Source organism: Carcharodon carcharias, chromosome 13 (assembly GCF_017639515.1).
Source record: "Carcharodon carcharias isolate sCarCar2 chromosome 13, sCarCar2.pri, whole genome shotgun sequence".
In the NCBI taxonomy this organism is placed as follows: Eukaryota; Metazoa; Chordata; class Chondrichthyes; order Lamniformes; family Lamnidae; genus Carcharodon; species Carcharodon carcharias.
The window spans coordinates 135,699,389-135,712,414 of record NC_054479.1 but is presented as its reverse complement, the minus strand read 5'-3'; positions in this window follow the sequence as shown (position 1 = coordinate 135,712,414).

The following is a 13,026-nucleotide window of genomic DNA, read 5'->3' as shown; positions in this document are numbered from 1 at the left end:
GGATTTCCACCCACGGTGGTTGACAGGGCCCTCAACTGTGTCTGGTCCATCTCCCGCACATCCGCCATCATGCCTTCTCCTCCCTCCCAGAAACATGATAGGGTCCCCCTTGTCCTCACTTATCACCCCACCAGCCTCCACATTCAAAGGATCATCCTCCGCCATTTCCGCCAACTGCAGCATGATGCCACCACCAAATACATCTTCCCTTCAACCCCCTGGTGGCATTCCACAGGGATCATTCCCTCCATCACCCCCTACTCCTCAACCTCCTCCCACGGCACCTTCCCATGCCACCGCAGAAGATGCAACACCTGCCCCTTTACTTCCCCTCTCCTCACCGTCCAAGGGCCCAAACACTCTTTTCAAGTGAATCAGCATTTCACTTGCACTTCCCTCAACTTAGTCTACTGCATTCGTTGCTCCCAATGCGGTTTCCTCTACATTGGAGAGACCAAACGCAGACTGGGTGACCACTTTGCAGAACACCTTCGGTCTGTCCACAAGTATTACCCAGACCTCCCTGTCGCTTGCCATTTCAACACTCTACCCTGCTCTCATGCCCACATGTCCGTCCTTGGCCTGCTGCATTGTTCCAGTGAAGCTCAACGCAAACTGGAGGAACAGCACCTCATCTTCCGACTAGGCACTTTACAGCCTTCCAGACTGAATACTGAGTTCAACAATTTTAGATCATGAACTCTCTCCTCCATCCCCACGCCCTTTCTGTTTTTTCCCCCTCCTTTTTGTTTTTTCCAATCATTTATATAGATTTTTCTTTTCCCACCTATTTCCATTTTAAATGTATTTCCACACATTGTTTTATCTCTACCTTTTAGCCTTTTTATTATTCCTTCACCCCACCCCACCCCCCACTAGGGCTATCTGTACCTTGCTTGTCCTCCTTTCTACCCTTAAGTAGCACATCCCTTTAGATAATATCACCACCTTCAACATCTCTTTGTCCTTTTGTCTGTGACAGCTTTTGGTTATCTCCACCTATCACTGGCCCTTTACCTAGCTCTTCTTGTCCCAACACACCCCCTCACCCCCCGCCTTAAACCAGGTTATATTTCACCCCTTTCCTATTTTTACTTAGTTCTGTTGAAGTTTCATGAGGACTCGAAACGTCAACTGCGCTCTTCTTCACCGATGCTTACAGACCTGCTGAGTTTTTCCAGGTATTTCTGTTTTTGTTTTAGTAAGTGGTTTTCTATCCTTCTTCCATACACATGTATTGTCTATTTGTTCCAAATTCATAACTAGCCAATGCACATTTCCAGGTGCATTATCAACATGGATCAAATATGTGTTTTACATTTCCATTTATTTATTATCTGTTTTCCATAATACACATAATATTGTATCCAAATAATAAGTGACAGTAAAAATCAAAGGATTTTCAGTCTTCCCTATGGGAATGATGCAATTTTAACCCTATGATTGGAGTTTTCCAGTCCCGAATCAGGAGAGAATGGAGGTGGGGTGGCAAACAAAATGGCCACCGAGCAGCACGGCCGAACATTCCTCCTCTGTTTCCACCCTCCAGCATTTCTCCAAGGCCAGGGGAGGGAGCGGGCCTTGGAACCCCACCCACTACTTTTAACGAGGCAACTTACACTGTCATGGGCTCAATAAGAGCCTGTCCCAGGTAAAGGTTTCCAATTCTCGGTGAAGCGGCCAGAGTTCAGCGGCTGTCAAGAATCAACTCAGCTCAGTGAGGGCAGGCTCAGGGTCAACTGTAGGCTTATGTAAGAAAGTTCAGTCTGAGATGACGCTGAAGAGCATGGCAGAGGGATCCTACCCCATTATATAAAGATTCACTGATGATAAAAACACATCACCAGCCTACTCTATCTCGAGTTCCAGGACTCCCATTGTCCTTCAAAACATGGGAAATTTAAACATTGTCGACTTTTCCCCCAGAACAGTAATTTGTAAACAACAAGCCACTGCAGTGGCTGCCAATTCTGGCCAGAATATGGCCCACTTCCTGAGTATCCTACCTCCAATCCTGTCCCTCCAGCCAATAATTGCAGGGCAGCAATTAGTCTCTAGGGTCATTAAGGCCCCGATCCCCAGAAAATCCCATTTCCCAGCCGGCTGCCAACAGAGGTGGATTCAAGGCGGGAGATTGAACCCACCTTCTGTTCCCCAAATCCAAGGGGAAAATCCGGCCCAAAGTGTTAACCCAGCTTGCTCTTTGTTGGGTATTAGCAAATTTCCGAATTTAATTGTTGATTTTAGTCTCTGGCCACTGATTCCTTTAACATAGGGCTGCTGTAGCCATATTAATATTACCCTGCCAGTGGTTTGTAAATCAGCATTAGACAAGGATCCATTTTTCACTGGGCTTTTGTGGACTGTCTTCTTGATAATGCCACACAGTTGGCTCCAGAATCTCGGGGAGTGAGGTCCTGATGTCACTATTCCAATCTGGATGATCCAAGTTTTTTTTGAATCACCTGCTTAGAGCTGCACTGACTCATGTCTCTTCGTGGGAAATTTTATGCTGTCAGCAAGCAAAATAGTGTGACCGGCCTGTTCTTGTGCAAATCATTGGTCGCTGAGTGTGCAAAGACCATCTACATTTTAAGAACAACCCCATGAACACTTTCGCCTGAGACTCGAGCTGTAATATGAAAGGAATTTACACTGGCTCCACATTCTCGTAGCGCAGGAAGTCTGTCAGCATTCATTGCACACCTTATAAACTTGCAAATCACATATTTGTTTGTGTATATTTTTTGTTCATTTGAAGTGCTGGGTGCAGAGGAGATTTACCAGAGGGATAACAAGAATGATGGTCATATGTGGGCAGGACCAGAGAAAGTGGGATTGTTCTCCTCGGGGTGAAGAAGCTTAAGGGGTGATTTAATAGAGATGTTTAAAGTTTTTAGGTATTTTAATAAATTAGATAAGGAACAGTTTTCACGAGCAGGAGGATCAAAAACCTGAGGCCACAGATTTAAGATAACTGGCAAATAAGGTAGAGGAGAGATGTGGAGTTCTTATTTTTTGCATTCATCAAGTTATGGTGATCTGGAATGTGTTGCCTGAAAGGGTGGTGGAAGCACATTCAACACTAACTTTCAAAAGGGTGGTGGATGTTTACAAATGGGAAACGGGAACTAGGAAATGAACAACTCTTTCAAAGGGCCGGCACAGGCACAATGGGCTGAATGCCTGCCTTCTGCACAACATCATTCCATGATTTCTGAGGATGGACTAATTTTTCAAGTTTTTATATCTAAGCCAGTGTCAAACACTTCATGACCTAGTACAGCATAGGTTACATATAGGATTAATACCCTCCATTGTCTTAAGAATGTACCTCGATACATTACTTCCAATGTACTATTGCAACCTCACTACTTCCCACACATAAAATCTTCACTTCTCTCAGTCAGGCATCCAATTAGTGCTGAACTGGCCATGGATGAGTGCTGTAGACCCATGCCTACCAGGAGCTACAATGGGACTTCTGAAAGTAGCTTCACAATGGACCTTTACAGCTGTCAAGTGAAAGGAAACTTTCATCTCATTATTTCGGTCTGCATTCAAACCAAGTGCCAGAGGTAGAAGGATAGTGATGGAACTGTACCCCGTTCTACAAGGGAAAAAAATACCACAAATGTCCAATTTTTCAATGTTTGGCCTTATTACCACACTTACTACTGTATCAAAAAATGTGATGTCTATTATACTGGTGTATATGCCATACTTTGCTATGCTTTATAATTCTTCAGCATTCATGCTGTCTCCACAAGCTACAATTGTGCAGGAACCAGGAATTTTAAGTTCTAAGAACAAATTAAGGAACTGGTTTTCTTTTGGGTGGAATTGTTTACAGGGACTGGGAGGTGGGGGTGGGGTGGTGGGGGTGGAGGGATGGAGTGGGGGAATGGCCTATTTGAAGTTTTGAAGGGAATTAGTAATGTCAACTCAGGCGAATAGTTCATTACAATGAAGGGTTCAAATACTGAGTGCGCAGGTTTAAAAAATTAGGAAAGCTTTGAGTGAGGAAGGAGTTTGGCAGAATCCCTCATCAAAAGGGTTATACAGTTGTGGAATAAGGTGCCAGAGACTAAGAAGACATACTTAAGTAAACTACAATCGTTCACAAACCCCACTTTAATGGGCCTTATTGATAATTCTAAAAGTAATGTAAGTTTTCAGGATTACAAAACACTTCTGGGTTGTTTCCAATAAAATTAAAGCACTTGCATTTCTGAAGGACCATGCTCAGGATGTGCCAAGACCCATCACATTCTTCCTCTGCTAACAGATTTATTTTCAGGTTGAATAATGCATAGACTTAATAAGACACAACAACACTTTAACAATGAAACAGAGCTAATTCTCAAGGGGTTAAGTACCCTATGTAGAACATACTACTTGAAATTTGACAAGCGACAGGAACTTTTGAATGAAACGTTTATTTGTGGGCTCTCAGTCGTGATGTTAAGTGCTTTGGCTGCGCATAAATGATTTAGCAGCTTCTAGACATGCACATTATCCTGATTGATTTCTAAAATAGCGAACCTGACCCTATGTCTCACAAGCACCCCAGTAGATTTTGCTCAGCTCTACTTCCTTTGCAGATCAGAGATTCAGGCAGTCAGGTCAACATATGAGATTTGTGATACTCCCCAAGGTTGTAGTGACTTAAATGCCCAGTATTCTATAAGCTGACAGGTGATCCCTTAACCATGCTTTCTGGTGATGTGCATTCATTGAAACCTCCTTGTTTGGTATGTCAGTGATTAATTATCCCATTCTAGCCAGATTCTCCAACCTGCATTCAAGTTGAGCCTGGCTACATTTTAAGATCAGAACCTTGCAAGATTTATCCCCTCATTTCCAGGCCTCATTTTAAATCTACTTATATCAGTTACTTTTCCATAAAGGACTTGAATATTGCTGAAAAGAGAAATAGGGTTGCAAAGCTTTTCATCTGTGGGAGGCTCAGGACAAATGCAAGAATGTAAAATTTCAAACAATCTATAGGAAAGGGTGTTTTTGTCCAAATGAGTGCAAAATGAAAACCTTGGGCAACATGTCTCTCTACTTATGATAAAAATACAGAATTTCCCCATGTTACACACAATCCATTTGGAAAAGCTTTTTAGAGTCTGGCAATGCTCACATATGAGGGGAGTGGCTGACACCCTTTGATCCCCGTGCTGTCCTCATTAAAAGTTTTACGACAGGTTTACCTGTTAATTGTGTCAAGTTTTCTCATAGGGGAAAAGGAAAGTTTGTTTCATGTGCTTTTTTTTAATGTTGCTCTTTTTATCTGCCTAAGGAGGTCTCTGGGGTATATGGTTATTCAAGCTGACGAAAAGATATGCTGAATAAAACTGGTCCATTCGGTGCAGCTACATTTCCAAAACACTAGTGTAGTGCATTACATTATGACAGATGCTTAGCTGACCCTTCCTTGCCAAACAAATCCAAAGAGGCAGACTGCAGAGAGCCAGAAGGGAGAGTGCTTAATCACTCACCTCCTTCTAGTTTCAATGTTACTATATACTATGCGGTGACAGACAATAAACTGGTATCCCTAAATGTGAAAGATTTAAACCATCCATTAAAAGAAATGTTTTAAAAATTAACATATTTTAAAGTGGAGATAAAGATTCATCTTTTTCCCCTCAAATGTAGCCAGGAAGAAATGAGGCAGTATAGAATGAGGCAGTATAGATTTTGTATAGAAAATGTTCAGATGCCCAAGATCAGAGGGCTGATAACAGACATAGAAGTGTATTTGGAACAAGCTTGAGGGGAACCTACTGTGTGTGTTGTGTGAGGGTAAGGAATGCTTCCCTGTTAGAACCAAGTTGAATAAAATTAAAAGGCCAAGGAACTTTAGTTTCAGAGTGGGACTACTACTGCCATTAAACAGGGAGCTAACAGCAGATGCACACAGTACATGCATAATAAGGTAATTATGAAGGATGATTATGTATTTGAGCGCAGAAGGCTGAGAGAGGAGATGTGTCAATATCTTGTCTTAGCTGCTTCTATGCACTCTGAAGGAAGAAGAGGAATGCTTTGTAAAGATTGAACTAAGTAGTGGAATGGGCCTTTTAGCCAGGGGTATTGCAACAGCTATTGAAAGTGTCGATCTAAAGGCAGAGGTGGAAATTAGTGCAAGCTATAGCAATGAAGCAATAACTGGCAATTTTTAACCACCACCAATTCCATTTGAATAGGTAGATAATGAGCTTGTATTTAAATTAAACTTGTATTTGCTTCAGTGCTGCTTTAGCCACTGTTTCACTTCAGACAGGGAGTTAACCATTCCCACCTGCAAACAGAAAAAAATGTCACTTTTGATGATGCCTATTGATAATTAAAAACAGACTAGGGACAAGCATAATTTCCAAAGGTAAAGAAAGAGCTTGTATGTCTTTTCATATCCTCACAATTATACCAGTGTCCTTCACAGCCAGCCAATAGATAACTTCTGAGGAATTGTTATGGATAAATAGCAAAACATAGTAAGCAGTTTGGGTATAGCCAGATCCCCCAAACAGCAAATTAATGAATGACCTGTAATCTATTTTTTTGTGGTTTTGGTGAAGGGTGCAATGTCAGGCAGGACTCTCGTGGAAACTTCCCGAGTGGTGTGATACAAAGACAAACATCGTTTTAGCTTTGGTTGGATCCATTGACAGTCATATCTAACCATTGTGCAATTTATTCTAACCTTGCACGCATTTACTCGGTAGAGTTACTCTACCATGCCGCAGTAACTCCCAGGTCTTCCTTTCATTTTCTCAAGAGAAGACAGCAGAGTGAGTGGAATAAACTTTTCCTAGTTCGAAATGACTTAAATTTTTAAACAATGCTTTTTCACAATTAGGACAATTCACATTTTGTAGCTTATACAATCTACCCTCTATCTCTAGGTTTGAAACAATCTCTAAACCCTTGTTTCGACTCCTCCCTTTCCAAGAAGATAACTGTTACCCCAACTTGATAGTGTGTTCCCTTGCCATGAGGTCAATTAATTTTGAAATAACTTTCCAGATATACATTTTCCATTTCTAAAATAAACCTCAATTCAATCATCTCAAAAACATGTCGAATGGTTCGCGTTTCTCTGGTCTTTACAATCAGACATAAAAATTTGCTGGAGGCGTGAGCTGATAATCACATAGCAAGGGAAACAAGACACTTTTGGATCTGAGTGAATAGGTCAACCAATAGGGCCCTCAATCCGTGAGAGCTAATAATTGGGAAATAAACATAGGAAGGACTGACAGGGAGGGTGAATTAAAGTGGATGAATTCAATGTCAAATGAGGTACAAAAAGAGAATTAGAGAGAGATATTAAGTGGATTAAACTGAATAAAAATGAATAAAAAAAGAAAGAAGATAAGGCCAGAAAGGAAAAGTAAGAAAATGAAATTTAAACTTTGAAATTAGATATTTTTAAGATCTCCCTAAAATATTCAAAACATGACGGAATGAGACTCCACACTTCTAATTGTTAATTTTTAGTGTCAGAGAGGTTGATTGCCAACCATTAAAAATTATCATGTTGTTAAAAGGTGCTTGCTCTACTAATTACTAGCCCTATATATCTGTGGCAGATTTAGCTTGTGTCTAGCACTTAAATACAGCAACTTCATGATATTCAATGGTGAGGCTGACAGCAAAATGCCATTTTTTCAAAGGTCAGTAGTGGAGTGGCACAACTCAGACTGCAACTTTTGAATATCTACATTTAACCATGCATCTGCTCCTCGCCTGAATTTGCATATTTATGCATAGAGAGTAGATAACCCCTGTTAGCCTCACCATTTTTTTGGCATTTCATTTTTTCCAACACATTTTGCAAGTTCTGTGCTGCCTCCTTTAATTCCACAGCTTCCCCTGGTTTGTAATTACCTGATTAACAGTGGAATTTTTTATGACTGGGATGCTGTTTGCCCTTGCAACCTTCTTTCTCCCTTCTCCAATGAAGTGGAGATGGAGTGCACCATTAACAGTCCAATTTAGAGACTGCTCATCCAATACAATCTAATTCTAAAACTATTGAGTTTAGGTAACAGCAATGGTGTTTACTTGTGACTTGTCAATTGCAGTGTACGAATGATTGTTTACAATAACTTCTACACCAGCTAATATATCTGCACTCCTAAAATGCACGGTCAGCACAAGTAGCTGGAAAAGCTTCTGCTACCAAATGAATCAGTACGTTATATTTAGCGCAACGATCTGTTTACAGTATACCAAAGTGTACTGCTATTAGTGCATCGTCCTTAGGCTAATATGTAATTTTCAGGCTCATTTTAAAACAGCTTGAATTAGCATTGTCCTTGTTTTGAATCCAGGTCCTTTAAATGATGAAGTCCACTAATTATACATGGATGTAACATATGTCCTTAAAATGTTAATGCAGAAATTAAGCTTGTATAGATTGGTGTAGTCCAGTATCATTATTAGGAGTTTAATTATAAGTTTAATTGCTAGGTGATATTTTCTGCACTGTATCAAATCTCTTCATTGTGTACTAGCTTCAATAATCTTTCTAAAAGAGTTGGATGCACCCTGAAGGAAAAGGCAAACCCAGAGGGAGTACTTCCACTTTATTGATTGAGATAGAAAGTGATGAGGTATGCATAGCTCAGGTCAGATGTTAACCTTCACTAACGCAAGCAATTGTTAACAAAAAGAAACAAGTCATAATGTTGGCTGCTTCTGAAATGCATCTTGACATGTACAAGCATTTTGCAATCTGCAACATTCCCCACCCAAACAACAAATAGAATTATTGATTCGAGCTTGTATTTGCATAACAGTTGGATTTTGTAGCGATGAAGGGACCCAGCTATAGCTCAACAGCCAAAGAAAGTGCTGATGTCCTTTTAGAAAACAGCACATCTCCTGAATTGTGCTAAGCAATGCCACAGGGGATCTGATAATGAAATAAAACATAACGTAATGTGCATTTTTGTCTTTTCCTCCATGGTGTCACGCTCGCACCTGATTGGTACATTGTCGACCAATTCAACTGTAATTTCTAATGAGATTTGAGCCAATTGCTAAGTAGGAATGAAAACAACCAACCATGAAGTTCAGAGATATTATGAATCATAATTGATCTATCAACAGCTACCAATGAAAACAAAAGTCATTAACCAAAGCAATCATAAAATGCTGTCTTGAGCTGAGTGCTCTTAGTATAGATGTCCTTTCAGTTAAAGGGTACATTACAAAATTAAGCCAAAGTGGCTACCAGGTTATATACAGCGACAAACGAGGCTTAAGCAATCATATTTTTACCTGTTTCCAGAAGATCAGGGGTTAGGCTTCCAGCTCAGCTTAAGCCACTGACTCACTAATGCCCTTTTGAAAAGGAAGTCTGCCACCCTTACCCTGTCTGACCAACGTGTGAATCTGCTCGCACACCAATGTGATTGATTCTGCACAGACGCATTGAAGTTCATCATCTCTGCATGCGCTATATGTGAGGGTGACATAATTTGATGTTGTAGCTGCAGAAGAAAAAGGCAAAGAATGCAAAAGAGATGGCCTGTGCTGGGGTGGGATGCCAAGGGCTCCATGGAAACAGACAGCCCTGGAAATCACCAGGGTGGCAGAGCAACTGACTGTTGGTGATGGTGAATCTCTAGTAGCAGGTGATAAATGAGGTGTTGAGATTGCAGTGGCAATGGTGGAGGTCATGCTGTCACTTCGCTAAGCACAATGGGATGTTGGCATGAGAGGGAGGGCAGTAATGGAGTTGAGCCATGTGGGCAGCAAGAGCATGGTGAAGGCAGTGACATGTGCCAGCTTCGCTGGCTCTCGATCCCCCACCTTTGGACCCATAGCATCCCTTGAGCATCAAGAGGAGGAAGAGATGTCCAAGGAGGCAATGTCACATCACACTACCCCGCACCAAGCCAACTCAGATACAGGCACAATGGAGGGATGTATTGTGTGTTTAGAGTCTCGGGTACAGGATGAAAGTTATCATACCAGAATGCAGGAGGAGCTTTCAGAGTCAGAGACATCTGTGCACTGACCATCTCAGAGAAGGGTGGAAAGTCATGATGATGCTCCAGTGGGCAGCCTCGTGGAGCCTTGGGAGTCAGCTTTTGGGACACTTTATTTGTCCAATCAGAAGCAGATGCGTGGAATTCCCTGAGGCAGTGGGAGCTCTTGGACTGTGAATGGAGGAGTCCATCATCGTCACGAGCTACACATTGTCCCCGGGGGGTTCCATTGCATGATCTGCAATTATGAGAGATTGGCTAATCTCGTAGAGAGTCACATGCAGCAACACTTGGAGTGGATGCAAGAGCAGCATCTCAGTCAGAAAAGGTGCACGCCTCCCTCATTACCCTAGAGCAGTCTGCTCAGATTATGAGTGCTGACATCCACGGAACACCTGAGGAGCTGAGTACCCTTAATGGGATGGTTGCACTGTTGGCCCAGCGACTGCTGCACTGGATGACTGCTGCACACCAGCAGCCAGCCCTCATCAGCCCTAACTAAAGGCCAACTCAGAGCTGTGGAGGTAATTGAAGGTGAAGGTGTCAATGGCTCCTCAGCACTCTCTTCCTCCGCCACCTCCCCAGCCCCTCCGCCAGGCCCCTCACCTGCTCCACATGTACCAGTGACCACGGCTGTCCATGCAGAGATGTAAAGGCTGCAGTCTGAAGGAGATCCCCAAGGGGAGTCTGAACGATGAGGCCTGCCACCATGCTCCTCATTGCTCTTTAGACTGATAAGTGAGCAGCTTGCCTCCACCTACTCTGAGGCAAAAAGGGGCGCACTTCATAGGACTATTTGCAAGCACAGGATGCCGTCTCACCTAAAGCACTAATGGATTCACCAGAGTCACTGTATTCACATTGTATATCTCAGACTTGAGCACTTGTTGAATATATTCCTTTTAATTTCTACCTGACTCAGTGTGTGCATGTAGAATAGAGAGCTCAAAAGGAATGATAAAAATCTGATATTACCAACAATATTACTAGTTATATTGAGGGTGGTGTGCTGAGCTGCATCTCAATGTGGCTTCACCAAGAGCAATGATGTGGCCTGTTTAATGATGCATATGAGAACTTCTTCTTTCTCTGTTGTATCACGTAAAACTCCAGAGGTCAAAGGCTCAGCCACTAAGATCCTCCTTGTCCCTTTCGGTTTCCATCTAAGTGTGTCTTTAAGGGAGGCTTAATAAACTGACTCCATGATCAGATGTTGGTCAGCAAGTGCATCTCAATCATGATTACTGGAACACAAGACAGTGTTGTGTTACGCTTTGGCCCTGGTGTGGGCGGTGCAGCTTGATAGACCAGGTATTGTCCAGTTAATATAGGTCATCTGCTGTCAGCACTACAGGGGCTACATTGTCATTTCCACAGTGTCACAGGATGTGGTTTGTGCAGGTTGCAGATGTATATGTAAGCCAGGGCTGATACATATGGTGCCCAGTTCTTAACCAGCACCATTGGCTGGAATGGATGTAGCAAAAGTTATTTCGGTGAGCTGTCACAGAATTTTTACTTCACAGAATCACAGTATCTTTACAGTGCAGCAGGAGGCCATTTGGTCCATCGAGCCTGCCTCGACTGTCTGAAAGAGCATTCTACCTAGTCCCACGCCCCTGCCTCACCCCTGTAACCTTGCACATTCTTTTTCAGATAGCAATCCAATTCCCTTTTGAAAAACGTTGATCCATGGTGAAGTTTTCAAATCACCACGCACAAGATGCCATATCTGCATGAACATACTACACTTGTTTCAGCGTACGATGGGTTTTATGTTTTCATTAGTGTCGTTATCTGCATTGTGGGCATGGCTTGATTATGGTCTAGTTGGACAAAGTGTACGGAGATGGCTTTTCAAGTTTGGGTACAGAAGGCTATATGAGACAATATACTTTCTAAAATATTTAGAAGTTTATTGAAGAACCAAACATGCCATTCACTTTGATGGTAATCGCAACTTTAATTCTAGGGGGAAAAAAAGCATAATCTTGTTTCTAATAGAGAATCCAAGTCTCAACAATATTACAGAGAGATATTTAAGATATCCATTGATATTCAGAGTAGTACTTACCTTAAATCCCTGAATAGAAAGCTACTGAGTCTAGCAAAATACGTCTTTCCCAATTAAGGGGAGAACTATCATCACTGCACTACTGCAGCTATGCCTTTACTTTGAAAGATACTGGAGTGAATCCAATTAATCTAAAAATCCTACTGTGTGGTTCCAATATTTATATCAAAAAAAAGCTGAACTAGCAGGAAACATGTTGAGCACATCCCTTATTTTAATCAACATTCTTCATTTTACTCAACATCCCTCAAGGAAGCAGGATACTGAGAGGTGTAGGTAGTGATTACTGCACTCGGTTTCCAAGATTCAGTTGACAACTTATTTAGGATCATCCTTAAGGTTATCCATTGTTGGATTGTAGTATCTTACAATTTATTAATGCCTTGCTGAGGTGATGTAGAGGTCAGTTCCTGTTTTTTTCTGAACTGCCTTGTGTTAGAAGGTATACCATATCCTATGCTAAAGGATGTTGATGCTTTTGAGGAAAGAATTATCCCAGGCATGTTTATAAACTTTTAAACCTTTGTTCAGCAGATAAAATCTGCGTTTAATTTTTAATCCCTACTTCATAGGAGAATCACTCTTTTAATTTAATAGCTCCATATTTATAGCTGGATTCTCTTACAACTCTGTAATTAAAGCTGCATTCCTTCACACATCGTGTGACAAATGTCTGTCACAACACCACTGCTCAACCTGAGTCTTCTCAAGCACTGGTTTTCTGTTATGTTGACATACGATGTCCTCGGTCCGTACTCTCTCTCCACAGGGTAGGACCGGGTTGTCCCCTCTCTCCTCCTCCTCCTTCCTGGAGCTCGTGCCACTGCTTCTTCCTCCTGAACTTCGGCCCTTCTTCTGGACTCCAGCTGCCCACTCTGACTGGCTTCTACTGCCTCTATGTGAGAGGGTGCCATGCCCCATCCTCTATGCTCCCTTGGA